Below are 22,828 nucleotides of genomic sequence, written 5' to 3'. Positions count from 1 at the left end.
ATCATCATATACAAAAAAAAATGTTTTTTAAATATTTTTTTAGTTTATAGATTTAAAATATAATATAAATAATGTGGATATGTATTAGCTTCTCCATACAGAAAAAATATGTACCTAAATTTTGGCGAACGTTGGCAATTTAAAGTTTTAGTTTTTAGAGAATTTTTAAAACTTTGCTTTAAAAAATATTTTAAGCAAAAAGGGGCAAAGTTTCAAAATAAGGACTATTCATTACCAACCAACTACTAAGCGCACAGTATTGCAAAAATCCCTCTTACTGACGCCTTTGAAAGTAAACTACACAAAAATGTATAACACTAATTTAAATATTTTTTAAATTAAAAGTTTCAGAATAAAATTTCAAGATTTATTCAAAATATTTTTTTCAACATTAAAAATATTTTTTATTTTATTATGGATTTTAAATATTAATCATTTATTATAGATTTTAAATATCATTAGTTCATTATTAATTTTAAATATAGTGAAAACTTTTTACACTCATTAATTATTAAAATATATAATGCTGCGCAGAAAAACATTTACTTTAAAAAAGATGTAAATCAAAATATTTTTTAATCAAAAAAGACAAAGGTTTCAAAATTATTAATATTTTTAAAACGCACTTTTGGTCTAAAGTTACAGATTAGGTGCTTGATATCTTTAGTTTATTGTTTCTTTCTCATTAGTAAATGTAATTAAAAACTGACTTTTATATTTACACATAAAACATAGAATTCTTTTTTTTAAATTATAAAGTAACTTATGGTGTCACCAAAGAACTTTTTTATTACGAAAATTTAAATTTATGATATAATTGTGTTATGCAGCGTTAAAACTGGCACTCAAACACATAAAATACGCTAAAACACAATCAATGACTTATAATCACTCACATTGCACTAACTATATATGATCGATTGTGTTGTAGCGTTAGTAAGGTGTAACAAAATATTTTTTCATATCAGTAATATTTTTGAGCGGATGTGTAACCGATGCTATTTATTATTATTATTATTATTTATTAAACTGTAAACCTACTTTTAAATGATACAAAATGTTACGTTTTAATATTATTTTTTATGTTGAAAACATTTTGATATTTTTTGTTTTAATAATATTTAGTAAAGTTACAAACCTATTTTAAAAAATATTACAACGAAATCTCTTTGTAACGAATACCGAAATAACAAAATTCCCAGTATAACGAATCTTTAATTTGTCCCCGAAAAACTTGCATACAAAATGTTTTCATTATAACGAAGACTGATCTCAGTATAACGAAATATTTTGATCCGAATTTAAGAATGACGTTGCAACTTTACACAATATTTCTCCAAATTCAGTTCGTTCTTGACGTGGTGTGTGACAGATGTGTTCAAAAGCGACATTACAGGTGTTTCGCTGACCCTCAAACTTTTTTTATAAAACATTTTTTTCACAAATTTTATTGTTTCATACGGTATCCTTAAAAATGGGCAAAAAACTATCTGTCAACCTTATAAGAGGTTATTTCGATGTTGTAGTAATGTGATAATTAAAAATAAAATATATCATCTTCCTTACGTTCAATATAACGAATTTTCAGTATACCAAAATTTATTCATTGGTTCCGTGAGCTTCGCTGTATTGAAATTTCATAGTACAATTTTTAACTTATTATTATCTAGCCAAGTTTTAAACCTATTCATAAATGATATACAATATTTAGATTTATCATTAAATATCTAAGTTTCAATATAACGATAAAATCTAACGTTGTAAATCTAATAAATAATATAAAATGTTTTCTTCTGGAAATATTTAGTCAAGTTGTAAACCTATTTTCAAATGAATTGAAAATGTTAAGTACTTTTTTATAGATTGAACTATTTTGTCTATCATTGAAAATCCTAAATAGTAATGTCCAATTTGAACCATTAAATTTTAAAAAATGTTTAAAAAAATCAGAACGAAGCAAAAATTATATTTAAAACCCAAAAAGTTGAGGGTCCGGTATTCGCACACTCGCTAGCTATCGGTACCTCGCGATAGTGAGGTACCGACAGCTAGTCTTTATATAAATAGCATGGTACGTATAATATTATCCGTAGGGCAGACATACATAAACTAAAAAGCTGATAATAATATTGATAATAGCCTTTACTAAATGGATCGTGGTAAGAAAAATAGTACAAACATATAACATATACAGTTCAGTTTAATTGGATCATTGGTTTATCGGAACATCCGGTTATTTGGATCAAATCCCGTGGAACAGAAACAAAAAAGGGAATTAATAGCAATTTACTTCGGATATTAGGGACACCATTCCGTTTAATAAGGACAGTAAATAAAAATAATGAAAAGGTTTTACAAGCTACAATTGTTATTAATTATCCGGAATTTTTGACAATAGACGACAATTTAGCATGTTACAATGAAAAGTATGACTGTAGATGCAATTGCTGAAGTCATTAATTTAAAGCAGCAAACAGTAAGCGAAGACGGCGACAATGATGAAGTTTACGTCCATTTAAGAACGAAAAAGTATGTAAGATTATACTGTATGGATGGAAGTTTCAGGACATAGATTTTTGGCACATCGGTGGTTTGCTGTTTCGTACGGATTGAACACAATTGTATCAAATAATTGTTTTTTATAAAATAATTTATGGTATATAAGTATTTAAAAAAACTTAAATGACGTCCCTGATCCAGAAATTATCTCTCAAGGAAAATCTAAAAATAAATAGTTTCGAACCTATCCCGAAAATATTTTTTTAAATATTATATTTTAATGAAATCATTTCGGAATACAGTATAACCGGTGTATACATATTTTTATCAGTAAAAGTTAAAAAAAATTATCTGGCAGGTGCTAGTGAAATTAAATTAAATAAAACCAAACCATAGTTAAGTTTGCGAGCAGTTTCTACCACCTGATTTGAACCCATACAATATTTTCTTCTATCTTTCGATATTGCTAATATACTGATATTAATATATCCGATTAAATATGTGATCGATAAAACATATTGATAATTAACTTTTATCAAAAACATGGTATAATATATCTATTTAATTAAATAATTAGATAAGTCCAATAAAAATCTACGTTTCATAAACAAGATACTTACAGTTTCTGCTTGAGTTCTTGGAGTCTGAGTCACCGATGTCGACGATAGATTCTACTGTCGCTAATTTGCATTGGTCCATTTCACACGAGTTCTGTAAAATAAATAGTGAAAATTATATACACTGAAAAATACCGAGCAGTAAAAAATAATACCCAATAACGCGTCTTGGAACGCGATAACTTAAATATTCACTGCGCTCTCGAACTTGGGTTCAAGACTGAACATATAGAGGATATGTGTCGTGAAGGAGTCACTCATGTGAAATATTTTACTTAGGTCATTCCACTATTAAGTAACATAGCAAAACATTTAAATGTAGTTGTACTCAAATGGATCATACTGTTTAATTGTTATTATTTTTTGAATTCATCATGATCCTTATTTTACATGGTTATATTTATATTGTAAGTTTTTCAGGCATGATCTGTTTATTTTCTGTATCTTGACTTGGATCAGGGGTCGGTTAATATTTTTTGTAAAGGGCTAGATCGTTAAAATTTTAGATTAGACGGGCCAAAAGCAAAATTTAAGTGAGTATTGCTTATTTCGAATCTATTACTCGAAATCATTTGCTTTGCTATTAAATTGCCTATCGATGTTACTCACAGTGTGCTCAGCACATTTAGCAACTGTCTGATGGATTAGAAAAAAATATATTTTCCAGGGACTTTTTCTTCGGCAGCAATAATCAAATGAGTTACTCGTGAACTGACATTAATTACAGTCTCATTTTTATTTTTCCTTCAAAATGCGCTGTGATAAAAAATTCTGATGATTGTGAATGATGACGTATATTGATTTATATAATGCACAATAAACATCATGCTCTATTATCTAATTCAATAACAAAATAACAAGTCCAATAACTTATGGTTTTGACAATGACAAGACAAATATCCACGGATAATAAAATGTGAAAAAAATATCGCAAAAAGTGTTACACGGGTTACTAAAGTAGCTGTCGAGTTATAAATGTATAACGATAGAGTGAAATATGAAGCAATAGGAGCACCACATACGGTTGGACGTTTCGTTATAGCTCATACTTTGAAATGTTATTCGAGATGACTATCACGTGAATGTCTTAATTATTTTTTGATCTTTCTTCATCCGTGACATTATTACCAAATATTTCACGTTGACCACAGAATTGATACGGATTATTAGTTGTAAAACGAATGAAAAAGGTGTTCAGAGAACATCTTTTTCATTCTTAAAAACGAGCTCAAATCATGCTAAATAATTGGATGAATGTAGTCCTGCCTTTCTCGATTCGATATTTTATCTCTGGTGTGTGGTCTTAGTGTCCTTGAGTACATCACAAATATATTTATTTCTTCTACGTAACAAATCAAATCATCTGAGTTGTGTTTGATTTCAGAGCGTAATCATTTACATGCTTCTGTTATTTTATTAATGAGCGATTGCAGCTCTCGATGAGTAAGCATATCACATGAAACTAACTTTCGCTGTTTGCTGCCAATATAAATTTGCAATAAATCTGAAATCCTTATCGCCTATTACTGTTGATGATAACATATTTATCAGTATATTATATTAGACTTTTTCAAACTCGATGAAAAATTAATAAATAAGCAAAAAAGAGCTTCTATAGATGTTATTGCTGCGTCATTTTTGTAAGATATAATTTTGTGACGTTTGAATTAAAAAATATTTATCTATAAAATCTGCGTCGTAGAAAATAAGACCGAGACTAGAGAAATAAGACAGAGTTCTATATAATGGCAACTTACAAACAACTTATGCTTACACTCAAATAAAAAAAGTCCTCCCTTCATGACAAATCTCCTCTACTAAAACAATTCCAAAATGATTTATTAAGAGTCGTACAGTGCAAATATTAAATGGCCGCCATGCGTTTCATGGAATATAAAGTACTATCTAGACATGTGAGATTTCATATGCAAATACTATATTTTTATTTATCTTAAAGTAAAGATTCGTCTGAACAAAAAATCACAAAGAATTAAAAAAGCAGATAGCTTTGGACTCTATTTAAAAAAAATATTTATGAGCTTAAATATTATCACCATATATGTTTATACATGTCTACAGTTTGCTTCTTAACAACGATGAAAAACTATGTTCTAAAAATATGATGAAATATTATCTCACACGATTAACTTTTCATCTTTTTCGACGATGGTCTTCTACGAGAGTGCAAGTGGATTTTTAAAAAAAATTTTATACATATATGATAAATAGCTCATTATTTTAATTTTCAATACATATGTACGACCTAGCTCGGTTTTAATTAATTTAAGATTAGGAAAATAGGCACTATTAAAACACTATGGTTCGCATTCAGAAGATATTTAAGAGATCTCGATCATCTGAAATTCGCATCATGCTTAGATATGTTAATTGCCTAAAAAAACATAAAAAAACGAAGGCTAATAGATTTAACGGATACGATTAAATATTTATTAAATCCCAAATCGTTAGATATAATTTTTGCTGCAGTCAATTATGAAATGAATGGAAAGGTTAACTGAAGACCATGAGTAAAATGAGAAAAAAACATCAGAAGGCATACTACTTGATGTACAGTCATCTCACCTACAATCCTCATCAGTTGAACAAATGACGATGAAAGAGCAATTACATGAGGCAATAACAAAAAGCTTGATGACATGCGAAATGAAAGTTCAATTTGACATTAGCCTTATGTCCGTATTAAGAAAAAAATATATTATTTTAAAATGGCGGTTCACGCGGTGGTCATCACCTCGAACTTGTATATAAATATCTCAAGACAATACCTTCAACGAGGCTGAACGAGCTTTTTCAGCAGCAGCCTTCCTGAACACCAAACTTAGATCCAGACTAAACGAAGAGACGCTCCATTATCTAATATTACTACGAGTATATTATTCAAAATAATATTTTAATAATATCTGTATTTGTTTACTGTTTTATTTTAATTATTCCTTTATTTTTTTTTAAATATATTTATAATGCAAGATAATTTACTGTATTTAATTTATCTATATGAATAAATTTAATAGAGTAAATAATAAATAAATTTTAGATTATGATTGTACTGGAGATAAAATTTGGGTCCCCAATGGAAAACGAGTTACTATCATCGCCTTCTTAGAGCGATGATAGTCAATTCTATTCTCAATAATTTTCACTTTTGCGTTCTGGAAAATTAAATGAAAATTTTCCTACTAATTTCGGCAAGGACATCCGCACTCTCTAACGCGCATATGGCTATAGATATCCAGCTTCTTAATACACTGTCATTATAATAAAAAAAAAACACACCTTAAGATATTTCTTAGTTACTAATTACAGCACGGTTTTATTTTGCGAATCGAGATTTTTATACAGTTTACTTTTAATGTTGCGGTTTTCTCTCCATATTTGTTCGATAAAAATATTATTTATAGTAACAATAAAGATAATAAAATGGAACGTGAACTTATTGTTATTGATATTAAATAACCTTCCTCATAAGTCATAGAAATAAATAAATAAAACAATGCGAGTAATGCGATTAATAATGGCTGTTTTTCTTATAATTCCATTAAAATATTAATAGTAAATTATGCTTAATGAATATGCTATACAATACTATTGTATCGGTTAAAAATATGAACGGATTGTATTTTTATTACACTTGATAACCAGCAAGTCACCATATATTATGAATTAGTATACCACGTTGTTGCTATAAAAGTTATAATGTATCTAAAGTACATTCATATTATATAGTATTTAAATTTGCTAAACATATATTTCAATTAAATGTAATGCACTGTACAGTGGCGTAGGTAGGGTATGTGCCGCCTAGGGCAATCCTTAAAATTGCCGCCCCCCCTCATACATTTTTTTTGCAGGGTCATAAAATCAGTATTTATTAAAATAATAAATTGATTATTCGTAAGCTCTTGCTATTCGTAGATTTACATAAATTCTACTTTATTCAAAGTTAAGAACCATATTAGACGATTCCATCGCGAATATGCCGCCCCCAAGAGAGTGCCGCCCGGGGCGGCCCGCCCCCTCCGGCCCCCCCATAGCTACGCCACTGGCACAGTAATACTTTTAGTAGTAGTAAATATTAAAGTAATAGATTTAATCATTGATTGATTAAAAATATCATTATCTAGTTTATTGAGAGTTCTTTATTTAATTGAATTTTATTTGTTTTCGACTATCGTGGCGCATTGGGGTAACCTGTTAGGCCACGATGGTCTTAATTTAATCAAAAAATAAATAAATAAATAAATGATGCAATTTTCTATATATATTAAAACTTCATAAACAAAACAAGATATAGTACCAGTTTTACTATATTATGTTTTCTGGCTATTTTCAAAGTTTTCTGTGTGTCATTATTTTATTGAAGGTTATCATTAAACAGCTATTAAAAATCTTAACGGAATACATCAGTCATAATTAATCTTTGTCTCGACGTAGAATTATATTCTAGAGATAAGCAAAAAACATTGAATTATACTAATTATAATGATTTATATTAATGAATAAATAAATACACACTTTATGCACATGTGACAAAATATCACAAAAAAACAATGTTTTTCTGTAGTGAACACGAGCTTTTACATACACAATATATTTTTAGATGTTATTAAAAATATCTTTGAATATTTATACCTAAATAAAAAATCAGCATAAAATCAATGGTTTCAATATTTAGTAAATAATAAATTACTGATTATTTTTTTAGAAACAACATATATTTTATGTTATTATGAAATCTTCCTTTGTAACCTGACAGGCGTAAGCCCAATGCCTTACAATAGGGAAAATATGTACTAACTGATCAATAAAATATAATGAATACCTACAAAGTAAGTATTAACCACAAGACTGAAAGTCTGGGAATCGGTGACATCTATATTAATAATTAAAACTAATATGTGTAATATAATTTATAACTAATAAATGTCGAGTGGCAATGTCGGGGCTCGAACCCGTAACCTCACAGTTTCTAGTCTAAGATGTTACGGACTACGCTATTCCGTCCTTAATAAAATATAAATCATATGAACAATCATAAAATAAATTTTGGTTAATTTGGCAATATTATATTTTGGAATGCATAATTTGGTGATGCTGTATTTAGAACTATGTAACAATGATATTTGGCACCGATCCTTGTTATTGTTAAAGTGACATCTATAAAATTACCGTTAATGGATGCTGTCCTAATACAAATCTATTAGATTTATTGCCTTTTTAGTGAATTTATCGCAGCTAATTTCGTATCAAAAATTATGGGTGGTTAAGACAGTTGATATTAGGACTGAGTAGTATTTACTAATAATTTAATTTAGTTATTTTGTAATATATGAGCAGTATTGTAAGTAAGTTAAGACATTTGTTCTGGAATACGCATTTAACTCTTTGAGCGGTATCGCCGTACATGTACGGCGGTCGATATTTCACTGATTTGAGGTACCCCATATAGTTATATATTTAAATATATAACTGAAAAAATAATAAATAAAAAAACATTAAATTTATATAATATTTTTTTTATAAATTAAAGAATACGTAAATGAACATAACAAAAAATATGTTATAATTATTATAAATTAATGAAATTTAATTTTAGAGAAATGTTAAAATAAATTATTAAAACATACTGATACAAAAATGTAGTAAAATCAATCAAAGCAATCAAACGTATGAATCGCTGATTTTTTTCTATAATTTACTATAAATGCAATATAAATAAATAACAACAAAAATAATTATGCTACTTAAAGAGTTAAGCTCTATTCTATTCCTACTCTTTGTTAATATTTTTTTATACCTAAACACTTTTATAGCATAATAAAAATAAACATGGACTTTTATGTATTTTAATAAGTCATACTAATATTTTATAATGTGACAATATTCTTTAGAAATTAATATTGTCACATTATATGTTAGTACCCGATATAAGATAGAATAAATAAATTAAATTATATTGCTTGCTACATCTGTACTTATATAGAAAATAATCAGTGCTCAAAATAAAATCGAGTTTATTAAGTCATTAACTCTTGCAGAGTGGACATTGGCCGTTATTGTAATTAAGTATAAGTAGATATATGCATACAGATATGTATAAAATAAAATAATAAATTATTATTTTATATCACATTAGAAGAAACATATACAACAAATTAAATAAATTATACTAAAACGCGCCAACAATTCTTGAGCACATGTAAATTTCTCAAAATACATCCTTGGAGCAAGATATTATATTGTAAGTTTTTCGGAAATCATGTAATTAAATTTTAGTTGGCAAATTTTTCTCTGCTCAAACTTACATAATTAAAATGCAATACATTTTAATTTTTATGAAAATTAATAAAAAATTATGAGAAATAAAAACATTATGTTTTTATGAAATACAAATAGTTTCAAAGAGGAAAAATATCGCTGCTCGGTCTAGTGTATGTCAGTTAGAAAAAAATATATTACTGCATGTTTTTGTTTCACTTGAAAAAGAGATTCTAATGCAAAAATAATGAAATGGCTAACTGCGCGACTATGAATATTGATTAAATTACTAAAAATCAAATGTATAACAGCGTATAAAATATTTTTAGAAGTACCTGAATGTAAGGAAGATTGTTTAAAAGCTGCTTATTGTACGATGCACAAAATATGCATAAATAGACAGACGGATAATTTATCATAAATATCAACAACTCGAGTTAAAAATTGATCTTTTTAATTATATTCCCCCCCCCCCCACAAGAAAAAAACACGAAGACACGAGAACATGTATTTAATAAAGCATTTTTTAAGTTACAAAAACGTACTATTGACAATTCGTCGAAACTTATGGCTTTAGTGCTTTAGCTTCTCAACTTTCCTGTATGTCATAATTTGCTTAAATATTGCCAACTCAGAGTATCTTTTAAGACAAAAGAACAATTTTCTAATTATGTATTTTTGATTATTTAAGTTTAGCTTGTACATGTTCGTTTCATCGTAACTTCGTGTCCAAACTTGTTAGTGTACTGGTCCCAGCACACTATCTTGAGGTACACCAGCTGATATGTTTCTTGGGTACGTATTTGAGTCTTCTTACTTGACACTAAAGAATATTTATATTATATAAAATTAACAACGAACTGCATAGTTTTGCTAGTGTACAGTTTACGTCTGTCAGACTTAGTGGGAGTTAACCACAGATCGAAAGGTCACTAAGGGCTACTGCGATAAGTTTACTTCAGGGTCCGCATGCGGATCATTACGATCGCGAAGGTGTCAGTGATAGTTCCTCTCTCAATAACGCTCAATAGATGTGAGTCATAATAAAACTTATATTAAAAATAGCATCATATGTGCGCCATATTCATATCATTCATATCAAACGGTCATTGGTAAACAGCATTTATTAATAATATTGTTCTTGCACGATTATCGAATGTTATAGCGTATTGCAAAGTAGCGAATAAATTTTAATTGGACAATTTAAAATCAGACATTTAAGCTTAAATTGAACACACCTTAGTTAAATTAACATTCCTATAATAATTTATTGTTGAATATAACTAAAAGCTAATAAAAGTGTCATTAATTATTAAATAAAAGTGTTGAAGAAAAAAATTCATTGTGTTTATGTTAATATTACATCAATTCAATGAGAATATTGTTTAGTCTTTATTTTTGTAACATAGAATGCGGTTTAATTATTAATTTTCTTCATAATGGGCTATAGAATTTACGGGTTCAGTGATTATTGCGCAATTGAAAATTGCAATTGCAAGGAATAAATTTATGTATGTATCATATAATATAATATATTAATGATGAATTTCAGTATTTTTATATTGATATGTGGAATTTCGTCTAAAACTTTCCGACTTTTCTGCAAATTGTGAATATCGTGTCAAGATCTTAATTTGGTAATGACGATTAGGGATTGCAATATCGGTAATAACGGTATTTAAGCGGTATTCGATACAAAATGAAATACCGGTAATACAACAAAAAAAAATATTTATTAAAAACGACATCTCGATGGGTTAGAACTACGAAAACGACTTTTCCCATATTGCTTGAAAGCAGAAGCTTAGAATAAAATCAACTTAAGTAATGTTATCGGCGTAGGATAACAAAATAGAACAATTTTCTGCCATATTTATGTATTTTTTATTAAGTAATATTCACATAAACATATATAACTTTAATTTAATTAACGTTTAACATGAGTAGAAATAAATATGTATATATATATATATATACGTGAGATAATTCTTTAAGAACTAAATATTATTGAGATAATATTTAGTTCTTAAATAATAATAAATAATAATAAATGTGCAATAATTAGAATAAAAATATATTTATAAATCACATAAATCACATAAATATCACAATCATCAATAACATAAATCTGATTTTTTTCCGCATTTTGAACAAACTGATTTACAATTTTATACACTCTCCCTTCTCATTAACTTCTTTCAGATAATCATAACTGACAAAAAAAATGAGTAATATAGGAATATATTTTATTGAAATACATTGGTTAGTTGTGCTTTAGCCACTGGTATAAAAAAAATAGGGGACTATATTTTGTCAAAGATAATGATGCAAATTACTTACACAGAAATCAAATTAAAGTACATTAAAGATTTTTCCATGGAAAAAATGAACATGTTTTGTTCATAAACTACTATTTTTTTATTGTTAATAAACTAATATATTCATGTTATTTACGAATTGCTATTACAAAAAATATTTTTTTTATATTTAAACAAATTTTTAGCTATTTATAAAGCAAATTAAACATATACATGTAAATATAATGTCGGGACCACCCGTGTTTGTTGCTATAAAATTAGTCGCGAATGACTTATTAGAAGTCTCATCAAACTAATTGATTTATTTATGTTCCTTAAATCTCATAAAAAAATTTCGTCTGCAAAACAAATATTTTATATCTGAACTGAAATTCATTAAACGGTATATATTAACAGTTTAAAAACACATGCATAAACACCATGTACCTTACATGAACAAAAGGGGAATGTCTGGGCATATTTTTGCTGAACAGGTACCAATCGTAGCATCTTTTGAATATGCATTTCATAGATAGTCTAATAAAATATGTGCTTTGGGGTGTCGCTGCTTTAACAAAAGGATGCCACAAATAGAAAATTTCAGTTCCATTTTCAACTTAATGTGGTGCAAACCAGTAACTTACTTAGTAAGAACTATCTGCAAAAGCCTATAAATTTTTACTTATCCCCTTAATTATATAATTTATTCGATATTTCACAAAGTTTACTCGCCATTATTTTACATGGTGCCGAGAGTCGAAAAACTTTAGGAACAACTATATTAGACAATAACAAAGAGCTTGCTTTGGTCATGATGATTAATGACTGAATTGTACATTAAATTTTACACATTTTCTCTGGGTTATATAAATCAGAAGACTTCAGACACTTCATTCAGAAATTTACTTCTGCATACTACCTCTTCGTTTCAACCGAACACGGATCAAGCAGAGCAACTACGACACAGAATTACGACGAGAACAGATACCTGTATATAGTGAATTTTGTAATCTGATATGATATATGGGTTCAATATATCAAAATCAGCTTTATGATCTTCTCCTGACTTTATTTATGATTCTGAGAATAATACTGATCACGTTATTAAAATCAGCGCATGAGAATATTCAGGAATATTTTTTTTAAATAAGGACCAAACAAATCATGGAACTAGTTATCATAAAGTTGTTGAGTATAGTAAATCGTGTAATTCAATTTTATTTTATAAGCCCTTAGAGATTCGTTTTTTAATTAACTTTAAATTATAAAATTCCTAATTAAAAATTTTAGTAACTTGTAAATAATTAGTATAATATATCAGTGGTATAGTCAGTGATTTATACTTCAAATATTAAATGTACCCTAGTGTTTTTTCAATTTCTGTCGTGGTTGGATGATCGAAATTAGTGATTATTATATAATTATACTTCCAATCTTTTATCACAGTTTTCCTAAATTTTACATGAATTATTCTTCTCACAGATGAATAATTCATGCAAAGTGACATCTATTGACTTAGGCTGTAAATAGTTTGATATTATTAAGAAAAATATCACTAACTTATATACTGATTTTAGTCTTGTGTCTCACTACTTAATTTATGGTGATGATTTTATTGTAATGCTTTGGACCAAAGCCTGCCATTTTACAACAGAAGATATACAATAAAAATTAGGCAATTATCTACGAATCATGAACTGTTTATTTTATTTGTTTCAGAATTGAATATAATTTTTTTTATTATTGAAATATCTCTATTCAATAATACTTTTAGATTTAGTGCTGAATATAATTAACTGCTTTATTATGTAATAACTATAATTTTATTTATTTCATGATTATTCTTATTATACATTATTATGGTTTTGCAAGATTTTGGTTTTATATTTTTTATAAAATAAAACCATAATGGTGACTGATTTGATTACCACAAACAGGCGCCTGGTCTGCCTATGCATATCAGAGTACTGTATCTCATGTATAATATAATCTAAATAATTTGAAAGGACAATTTTTTTAAATCAAAGGATTATTTCCAAATAACATTAGAACAAAGAGAGGTTATTTCTGTATGTACTTCTGTAATATAAAGTTTCCACCGGATCAGTTATGTACTCTGGTCGAAAGCCAAAATATTTATGTTTTATACAGTTAGTTTACGATTTTGACTAATACTATGCAAAATTAAACTTTATTTTCAAGAATTATTTACGCACTAATTAACTTCTTTGCTAATGCAGTGGCGTGTAGCACTCTTCAAAGTAAGTAGATAGAAGAGGGGAGGACTCCACCAAACATAAACTCGTAGAGTGATTGTAACAAAATGAAAGCATGGATATCTTAGATTCAGCGCCACTAACGGAATGTTGAGCATGCGTTATTCTACTAAGATTTAAATAGAAATAATCGTGGCAGCAAAATAAAAATAAAACGATCAATTATGTTTATGATCCAGTGATACAACAGTTTATTGATTAATTAACTCTTTAGTGAATATTACTTAAATACATATGCTAAAAACAAATCTCACATCTTTAAAATAGCAAGTAATCATAAAAAATATCTATTGTCACTGAAAGCGACAGTGAAGATTAAATAGACATTGTAGTAGATAAAATCTAGATCAATTTATAGATAACCTAACAGTTTTGTATTTTTTGTCAAGTTGACAATTATGGATTTAGCAAATTTCAAGTATTCCAATTTTTAACCCTGCGTTACAACATAGTAACTAACACATCATATACAATAATTATTAATATATATTAAATCAGACGGAAACTGCAGTTTGGGATTTAATAAAATCTATTTAACTAATTAAAATGACAAGAGCATTAGTAATTCTTTCCTTTTGAGGCGTATTACTCCGATATCATTGGGTTTAGCTTTTTAGATAACGTTAATCATAACATTTGTAAAGGATAAATGGTAAGCGATACATCAAAGCCTATCTCCGCAATGAATCTAAATCATATTGTAAAGATAAAGAATAATTAATCAATCAAATGGAATTGATTATGTTTTTTATACAGAAATGAGCTAAAATTTGATCCATGCATTAATTTTCCAGAGTATTTTACGTACTATTTTGAGTATTCTATTAGTACTGACAATAAAACTAGGGATCTGTGTGTATATAATCATATCTTTGTTATTGTTAATTTTTACATATTTTTCAACATCTGAAAATACAGAATTTTTCAAAGAAAAATTAATGGTTCAAGATTTAAGACATAATTTTGACTAGGTTTTGTAGTTACAGATTCGTCATTACTATTCATGTTTATTAGTTTAGATTAAATGTATTATTACTTGAATATTAAACATGTACATATATACGTTTCTATTAGATGAAAAATATTATATCAACAAAATACAGCAATAAGCATCAACATTACAACAATAACTTATTGTACTATATCTACCAAAACTCACCACATCGCAGATCACGTCAACATTCCTACTCATATCGCCTTTTCCATTCCAAAATCTGAAAAAGCACATTTGATTCCAATAAAAAAACAGATTACTATAAACCAAGTATATTTAACTATTGATCAAATACATTTTAGCTATTGGGTTCTTCATTGTTCACACGTCTATCTGAAATGTAAAGTGACACTAGAGATTTTAATGTTTTAGTTTAAGAGTGGAGACGTTTTACAGTTTAATTACAGTGTAGATATCATTTTTAACAACACTGTAAACAGACTGACAGAAGTGTTCATTTGATCCATAAAAAATATATTTTAATTATTGTTTGATTTCGTCGGTGGAGTTTTAATATAATAACCCATAATAGAGTATTTATTTTTGTAGCATTTTCTATGCTTAATTTAAAATATATAATTAGAATTATTTGCACATATTATTTATGTGGGTATTGGCAAAGTTGAAAATATAAAACTGATTTTTGTCTGATAAATAAAAGAATAGTTTTACTTGTAAATTACATTATATTAATTAATTACAATATTCAATTTTTGGTAATTTAGGGATCCACAAGGGGATAAATTGCAACAGAAGCGCATCAAATACAGTTTTAATTTCCTGAAGAAGATGTTCACCAGGAATAATGAACATCAAGATAAATTCCATACATGGGTAAGATTATAACCTATTAAAGATCAGTAGCATAATTATGAAGAAACTTAACAGTTCTACTGCTTAAAAATATTTAAAATGTTCTACAGAAACTCGGTGATGTGATATTGTAAACGAAGATTATCTATTTCTAATAAGAAGTCATAATATTAAGATAACACTATATTATATAGTATTAGAAAGTACATTTATACATATGTTTGTATTTAGGACTTGGTGTACGGAGACTACGCTCTTATGGATTATACAAATGGTCATGGTAAAATAATAACCAACAAGAAGGAGATCAAATCATACCTAAAATATCACAGGTTCGTTTTACAATTATTAAGTGATATAATAAATTATTCATTATACTAGTGCAAGAAAATCAAAAGTATTCATGAACTATATTTTGCTAAAATAATACTAAAAATTATTTAGTTTGAAAACTTTGACACAATCTTTTCTTTTTCTCAAAGTACAGCATTTTAATATTAAGTATTTGTGTCATGTAATATTAAAAATACACGTAAGTTTCAATTATACGAAGGTGAGACAAATAAAAACCTTAAATATATGATATCTCATAATTTATTGAGCAAATATCCTTTTTCAATATATTCTGTCAATTTCTGGCTAGTTTATCTAATACAATATTCGTTTCGGAACTTTTTAGTTCACTCATACTCATGCTTAAGTGATTATTACATCACTACTTACAAACACACAACAGACTGCTCCACTTTGGTGCATGTTTAAATTGCTTCTTACTACATATAAAATTATTTGTTTAGTAAGTTTGCATTATACTCACCCTCATAGCAATAATACAATTTAACAGCTTAGTGAGAAAGTAAAAAGATAATTTCTTAAAATAAAATAGCCTATACTAATCAAATATAATGTGTGTATAAAATGTACATATATTTAAGTATATAATACAATTTAATAAACAATCTTAAACATTGATAATATAAAATCACTATTTTTTTAACAATGTATTATGATAATCAGTAATAAAGCACAATATATAATCCGTATTACATTGATTACATCAACATTGTATCAATTTGATCAAAAGTAAGATAGTTAGATATAATAATATATTATCACAAAGTATTAAAGGCCAATATGAGACTCGAAAATATTAAATCTCCGGTGAAAGACGGAATTCCAGCCGAGCTATTTAAGTTTTACAGATCTCAACTTTTGAGTGGAAATACAAAGTACTGCCTGAGGCAAGGTAAGAAGTACTACATGAACCAAGGAATTGATCATGTGACAGATCTTGGAAAGGGTGTATTAGTTCAACGTTGATAAATATCATATATTCGTTGATTTCAATGTAGCATACGACATCATGTACATAGGGAACATGCAAAGCAATGGAAGAGTCTGTAATTCTATGCAAAAGTTGCGAAATATATTATCTATATGTACATGTAACTACACTAAAAATGATAAATCAAAACTCAATTTATACGTATTACTTAAATAAAACTTACATTACTCGATATAAATAAATAGTCTAAATACTTTTGTTTTCGTTTACAATAATTTAGTGAAAAATATGTGTATATAGTATAACTTATTTAAATATATTTTTTCATATTTCAGATGAAGCACGTCCATTTAAACATGACACTTGAACATTTCCATGGCATTTAATTTAATTATTTAAATGATTTTTATATTAGTTATATTTTTGTATTGCAAATAAATGTAAATTTATAAATCGTATTTTCTCAACAGTAGCAATCGTAGGCACGTTCACGGCACACTAAAGAAAACATGTTGTTTTTATCTGGTTGACTGTGTGTTATCTCGCATCTTATCTGAAATCAGTGTAAAAGCCCTATACATACTAATCTAGACGATAAAAGTTGGATTTTGCACAACCAAACCCAATTGTAGATAGCAGAACGTGCCTCATGATTGATAGCAACGTTAATTACCATGCGGTAGATGCTACTGAGCATAAATTGTGTGTGAAAGCCAAAAAAAAAACTACAAATTGAGTCGACATACATAACCTAGAATCCGACGTCAATGTGACGTTTGAGGCCTAAACGCAATCGGTTTCGGCCATTGATTAATTTATGTAAATAATAAACTGGGTTTAATAAATTACACAATTTTTTTTAAATTCTTCATTAACAATAATTTAAGTACCAAACTACATTTGTTATATTTAAAAAAAAATACGTTTTATGTAATGTTTAAAAGTACAGAAAAAATGTAAATTAAAATAATTGAAATGTAATTGTCATTGATTTTATTTGCAACCTTAATAAAAAAATATTATTCTAGTTCATTTGAATTAGAAAACAAATTGTTATTAAAAAATAATCGGTTAATGTTCTCTTTTAGTATAGTACAAATTAAAATTGTTACATGTGCTTATATTCTGAAAAAATAAATAATTTAAATTAGTAAAACTGGTTTGATTTATTATATTACTTTAATTTAATGTGCATGGTCGCAAGTTATATTCACGAAAAACTAATACAAAGTACTCAAATGTTATTATATACATTTTAATTCTGCTATAAAATTGTGAATCTTCATAAGGTTTTGCAGGATAATGTATACAGGACCAGTATTCTTACAGACCTAATATATAAATTAATTAAATACAATTCCTCAGTAACTTGAGCTAGATTAATTTAAATATTTATGTAGAAACAATGGGTTTTAAAATATTAAGAATTTAAATTAAGAAATATATGGCAACTATAGTAGTTCATAGGACTCTTGCTATTTAGATATTTGTTTAAGAGTGTCATTCCAACTAAGGCACTGAGAAACAAAAAATCTTTACATCCATCAGCAAATGTGGATTCACGGGGGAGGGGGGAGCAGATACCCCTCCCCCTTATAGAGTATCATAATTAAAAGCAGCATCTGCAATATCCATATTGTTTTTTCTTTATTTCATCATTTCGTCAAGTTAACTATTTGTAAAAAAAAATAATGACGACAATATAGCAAGACTTATTAACGGATATACCCCTATCTCTAACTTTTACAACGGATTAGCAAGCACTCAAAATAAAAAAAGATGCGAGTGATGTTTTACATTTATTTTATTCTTCGGATAGTAAATAAAGGGTGTTACGATAAAACGCTAACAGACAAAACGTTAACCAACATAATGTTAACAACTAAACGTTAACGCGACGTAACGATTTTCAATTAATTGAATCAAAATATCCAGCTGCTTTGTAGGAAATTATTTTAAATTTAGACAAATATATACATCTCACTTTATAATTATTATTTGAGATTTTTCTGAGTTTTCATGTAAGTGTGGCTTCAGCAAAATATAAGTTCCAGTTTAAACAGATTAAAGACTTTTTTTTTGAGAAACCGAATGAGTCAAGAAAAATTCACCGCTTTGGTTATGATGAATACTTGTCTATATCTAGAGATATCGATGTGCAATTATTGATTATGCGATTAAAGATGATAGGAAGGCAGACTTTTATATGCAAATATGTAATAAATATTTGTAAATGTGCAGATATGAGTATCACTTGTATATGTAGTTATTATTATCGATGTATTTATTATATTAATTTGTTTATTATTTGTATGATATAAGTATCACATTTTTTTAAACTTTTTTCTCATGTAGTTATATACGAATAAAAATATGCTAGTCGACAGTAATTGCATTCAGCAAATTATTTACTAAATAATTTTGTAAAAAATTACATTTTTTTTTAAAACATCTACCCCGCACCTTTGGAAAATTTTTGCATGAGATTAGGAATATCTAGAAAAAAACTAATCTGTGATGATCGATCGGAATTATAATTATATAGTAAACACTAATTCTGATCTCCTAGGTACGACAGAAATTAAAAAACACCATGATTTATATGGTATTTAAACTCAAGTCTTTCAGGTATTAATTACGGACCTATAGGTACCGCTGGTCTCCCTTTAATTGAATTTTGTTACAAGTGATGCTTTAACGTGTTTTTTCAATGGTGACATCATGCCGCCGTCACATCACGCGCCAGAGCAATTTCAATGGGTATTTGTGGAACTTCGCCACATCCTGGAGAAGATCCTCGTCCCGGAGACCACACACGCGAGTGTCGTCAAAACCTCGCTTACTCACTGTCCATCCACTGCATAGTATACGGAAAGGAAGATCAAACCACATCCACGCTGTTTCTGTTGCAATGTGGAAGTAACTTTCCTGACACTTTCGTTGCTAATCGTCGCGGTTGCGGTCTATGCGTCGTATTTTTAAACATATCGCGTATAAATAATGTTCACCGTAATGATCTAATAATATAATAACCGCCCTATTACGTGACTCAAAGTCCCAAAATTAATTTAGCCTTATTTAGCCGCATTACTTAGCAGTGATTTTATGAAAAATATAATTTTCCTTAAAATACAGCAAGTCTTGGTTACGAGTATTTTGCTCAATGAGCTAATTTTCTGCATTAATTGACCGCAAGGTTCTAATTTGGGGTCATTGAAAATATTTTTGTTTTTATCAGTATGATAAAAGCAAGCTTCACTGTGCTTTATATAAATCATTATCTATAATAACCAGAGCCGGTCCTTGTGTCTTTGGTGCCCCAAGTAAAAGATATTTTGAATTACGCTAGTTTAGTTTAACGTTTACTAGAGCAAAGAGATTATTCTTTAATAAATTATACTTTAATGTGCGAAAAATATTTTTTCTTTTAACAACGCGTATAGGGGTTGAAAAAATGTTGAGTCAGAAGATCCAAACATAGACAAACAAATTATATTTATGAGCCTAGAGCTGTGCTGGAAGCAATTTACAGTACTACATTTGCAAAAAATATATTCATACTTTTACCCCAATGACTTAAATAAACAATTAAATAATTCCAAAAATATGGAAGAAATCTAAATAGAATATCATACGAATATTTGAAGAAAAACTATACATTATTTTTTGCAGTTTTTATGATATTAATCATGTAAAATAAAACTATCGTGAAAATTAGCTTATAACTATCTACGTGTCTGTCATAATTGTCTGCCTATAATCTAATAACTCATAATGAATTATGCCCTTCATATCCCAACAAATGCATAATAATCCTATTGATCCTAAATTGGGGGTTGATTGTCGTTCAACCACTGCCTTTTATGTAGCATGTTAAACTAAATGATCTCCTTCTCATCATCAGTAACAATTCAACTATATTCTATAATCATTAATTATTGGCACGAGACTTTAACTCCTTTCCAATGTTTTTAATATCTGTGAGCTGGTGTAAAGCGACACGTTGAGCATTTTTGCTAGCTTCTGTATTGTTAATATTAGACCTACTTTGATGGCAGCTATACTATACTCACTAACAACCTCCAAAGACCACCAGCTCTTGCGTAGATATATATTGTCAAAATTCACAGAACGAAATTTTTAAAAATAAAAATAAATAATAAAAAAATAAAACACATAACGTTTTCGTATGAGCCGGTGCACAAGGGTTAAAAATCACTAAAACATTTTTTTACAATAAACATTACCAGATTACCTGATTTATTTATAATTTATTTTATTTTATTAATTTATAATACAAAAATTTATATTAATTTTATTTTAATATTTATAATACATGGAATTTTAATATAAGAAGGCTGATCAAAGTATTTTCAAATCGAATGTTGGTCAATAGGAGAGCGCAAAAACAATTATCCCTTCTCAGAAGGCAAAAATTCACGTCAAAAGCAATAAAATCGTGTCGGTGCCGTCGCAGTGGGAACGCTCGGTAACGAGCGTTTCCACTGCGACGGCGCCGGCACGATTTTATTGCTTTTGATGTGGATTTTTGACTTCTGAGAAGGGATAATTGTTTTTTGCGCTCTCCTATTGGTCAAAATTCGGTTTAGATGTGCTTTAATCGATTCTCACTTGTACTATTGTTGACTTGGACTGGAAAATCACTATTTGGCAATACTAAACAGCAAAACGGTAAATATCCGGTAAATATTATGAGTAGATATTTTTACTGCCTAATTAAAATATTTCATATAAAATATGTCGCGACGGTGTCTAATTTTTATATTTATTTGTAGCATAGAAAGGGTTAACTAATATTTATTTGTAGCATAAAAGGATGAAGCGATCCCACCGCGAAGGCGACTGCACGATTTTATTGCTTTTCCACTCCGCGATTTTAGCTTTTGACGTTGATTTAAAGCTTCCTTGAATTTGGTCATTTAATAAAATATTATGAAACTTCCTGAAATGGAACTATTAACAAATTACCCACACATCCTTTCAGTAGCGTAGCTATGGGGAAGCGGTCCGCCCCGGGCGGCAATTGCTTGGGGGCGGCATATTCGCGATGGGATCATCTACTGTGGTTCTTCACCCTGAATGCACTAAAACATATATAAATCCACGAATAACAAGAGCTTAATAATAACCAATTTATTATTTCAAGAAATGCTGATTTTATGTCCCTGCAAAAAATGTATGGGGGGAGCGGCAATTTTAAAGATCACCCTGGGCGGCACATACCCTAGCTACGCCACTGCATCCTTTAAAATAAGTCCCTGCTAACTCATACCTATTAATATTCATTCAAAAAATTATATTAAAAAGTACATAAAATGCTTTTTTGCCATGGGGCCTAGAATCATTATATTCCCAGGGCCCGAGTTTGCTTTAGAATAATATTAATGTAAAACAATAAATGTCTTTAAATCAAAACGAATAATATTTGCTAGTGAATTCTTGATAATATGAATCACGGATCGGTATATTCCCCAAGACTTTATTATCTTCACTCGTAAACCGCACAATACTCGTACATAAAACCTCAAATCTATTAATGGCGCTTTCGAGAACGGACCACCGGACACTTTAGGGCAAAGTATAAATTATATTTTCCTTTCTTAAAAAATTGATCAATACACTTGAAAATTTAGTTGAATTTGTTTAGACAAGTATCTGGCATTAAATCCAAACTAGTCATAGAATTTTGGCACGCGTCTGCATAACTCGATGCAACGCATACTATGTAGATTATAAACATAATAGCAATA

General features: G+C 28.3%; 2 long non-coding RNA genes across 3 annotated transcripts; one reads left to right on the top strand and one right to left on the bottom strand.

The window, feature by feature from the left end:
* Positions 1-3,118: 3,118 nt before the first annotated feature.
* LOC148234028 (uncharacterized) lies at positions 3,119-17,557 on the bottom strand. 2 transcript variants are annotated; one of them, XR_015809867.1, is made up of 4 exons: positions 17,281-17,557; positions 15,255-15,292; positions 15,125-15,179; positions 3,119-3,210 (listed from the first exon to the last, which is right to left on the bottom strand). It is a non-coding gene; the product is annotated as an uncharacterized LOC148234028 (long non-coding RNA). The 2 variants fall into 2 exon arrangements; XR_015809866.1 differs by lacking the exon at positions 17,281-17,557 and having other exon boundaries at positions 15,255-15,385.
* On the top strand, positions 10,265-18,213 carry LOC148234027 (uncharacterized). The gene is made up of 4 exons (XR_015809865.1): positions 10,265-10,425; positions 15,685-15,793; positions 16,004-16,104; positions 17,393-18,213. It is a non-coding gene; the product is annotated as an uncharacterized LOC148234027 (long non-coding RNA).
* The last annotated feature ends 4,615 nt before the right edge of the window (positions 18,214-22,828 follow it).

Source organism: Plectrocnemia conspersa, unplaced genomic scaffold (genome assembly GCF_051122295.1).
Source record: "Plectrocnemia conspersa isolate PC_06_02 unplaced genomic scaffold, ASM5112229v1 ptg000006l, whole genome shotgun sequence".
NCBI lineage: Eukaryota > Metazoa > Arthropoda > Insecta > Trichoptera > Polycentropodidae > Plectrocnemia > Plectrocnemia conspersa.
The sequence above is the reverse complement of the archived record's forward strand: the minus strand, read 5'-3'. Positions and strand labels throughout refer to the sequence as shown.